The 2,154-nt window shown below is 45.5% G+C and overlaps 1 pseudogene; it reads right to left on the reverse strand.

The window, feature by feature from the left end:
- Nucleotides 1-1,435: 1,435 nt before the first annotated feature.
- Nucleotides 1,436-1,890, reverse strand: LOC138074206 (small ribosomal subunit protein uS10-like; annotated as a pseudogene).
- Between the last annotated feature and the right edge of the window lie 264 nt (nucleotides 1,891-2,154).

The following is a 2,154-nucleotide window of genomic DNA, read 5'->3' on the forward strand; positions in this document are numbered from 1 at the left end:
GAGGGAGGTCGGAGGGGGGTTCATGTTTGGGAACGCATGTACACCCGTGGTGGATTCATGTCAATGTATGGCAAAACCAATACAGTGTTGTAAAGTAAAATAAAGTAAAAATTAAAATTAAAATAAATAAATAAATAAATGGAAGTGGGCCAGAAGTCAGTTCAGTTCGATTCAGTCGCTCAGTCGTGTCCAAGTTTTTGCAACCCCATGGACTGCAGCACACCAATCCTCTCTGTCCATCACCAACTCCCAGAGTCCACTCAGTCCACTGAGTCAGTGACGCCATCCAGCCATCTCATCCTCTGTCGTCCCCTTCTCCTCCTGACTTTAACCTTTCGCAGCATCAGGGTCTTTTCAAATGAGTCAGTTCTTCGCATCAGGTGGACAAAGTATTGGAGTTTCAGCTTCAGCATCATTTCTTCCAGTGAATATTCAGGACTGATTTCCTTTCAGATGGACTGGTTGGATCAGCCAGAAGTGGAGAGTGCTTAATGGTAGGTGCCAGGCCCACAGCTCAAGAGTCTGGTCAAAAACTAGGCTGACAAGTTTTTACTTTTATTTTTATAATTTCTGTATTGTTAAATTTTCTTAGCATGTACAGTTGATACTGTCTCTGTATTTTTTTTTTTAAGCGCCAAAAAAAGAAAGACCTTTATTTTTGAAAACAATTCTTTACCCCCGAGCTGCTGCCCTCGCCCCTCCACAGGGCAAGCTGTCTTAAGACCAGTCTGTTCCTGATTTTACACATCTATTCACAGAGTTTCCCCAGGGGTTCAGTTGGTAAAGAATCCACCTGCAATACAGGAGACCTGGGTTCGATTCCTGGGTTGGGAAGATTCCCTGGAGAAGGGAATAGCTACTCACTTCAGTATTCTGGCCTGGAGAATTCCATGGACAGAGGAGCCTGGCGGGCTACAGTCCACAAGTTGCAAAGAGTCAGACACCACTGAGCAACTTTCATGCATACGTATATTCACTTTCTACCCATCCTCCACGCCCTCCAGTCTAGCCTCCAGCCTCACTTCATCTAAATAGCATTTCTTGAGGTCTCTAATATGTTCTGTGTAATTAAATCAACCAGCATTTTCAGGTCTCTCTCTCTCAAATTCCTGACTTTTTTATTTGCTCACTGGACATCTCCACAAGTATGTCTAAAACAGAGCTCACCTTTCTTCCCTCTCCCCCCAAACATTTCTCCTTTCCCCACTTTGAAGAATACCTTCCACCATCCCCCATCCAAGCTCAGAAATCAAGTGACACCCTGATTCCTCCTCTCTCACATGCCCCAGGTCTCATCCATTACCAAATCCCTTCTTTCCCATCCATCCCCACAGAGTCTCAAGTGTATCTTAATTTCAGTGCAATTTTTTTTAAGATTTTTTGACCTTTTTTTTTTTTTTAACAACTGATTATCGATTTATTTAAAAGGTTGATTTTAGGCATCGGCAATGGTGACTTCCACCTGACTCCCGGCTCAATACTGATGGAAGTGATCTGCTTGACAATTTCAGAAGGGCTGTGCAGGTCAATGAGTCGCTTGTGGATCCTCATTTTGAATCGATCCCAAGTCTTAGAACCTTCACCACAAGGAGTTTTCCTAGTAGTTATTCTCAGAGTCTTGGTAGGCATCCGAACTGGTCCTTTCACTTTGAGATTCTTTTCCTTCGCGCCTCTGATCAGGTCAGCACACACCTTCTCCAGAGACTTCACGTTGCGGCTGGTGAGGGTGATCCTAATCCGGTGAATGGCCACGTCTGGCTCCACGGGAGTCTTGCCGGTGTCTTTAAAGGCCATGGCTGCGGCGTGGCTTCCTGACCGACTTGTTCCTCGGCGAGAGCGAACAGCGGTGAGTCAGGAGCAGGAGCGGGCGGCACACAGAGCCGCTGCAACGGCGACCGCGTCTTCCTCCAAGAGGAGCTTTTTGACCGTTTTTTAAGTCTTTATTCAGTTTGTTACCATATCGCTTCTGTTTTATGGGTTTTTTTTGTTTTGTTTTTTTTTTGCTGTGAGGCCTCTGGGGCCCCAGATCCCCAACCAACCAAGGATGGAGCCCATACCGCCAACACTGGAAGGTGAAGTCTCAACCACTGGACCATTAAGGGAAGTCCCAATTCCAATACAGTTTTATGGTCTCCATCATGATCTTTCTGAAAT

Source organism: Capricornis sumatraensis, chromosome 2 (assembly GCF_032405125.1).
Source record: "Capricornis sumatraensis isolate serow.1 chromosome 2, serow.2, whole genome shotgun sequence".
Classification (NCBI taxonomy): domain Eukaryota; kingdom Metazoa; phylum Chordata; class Mammalia; order Artiodactyla; family Bovidae; genus Capricornis; species Capricornis sumatraensis.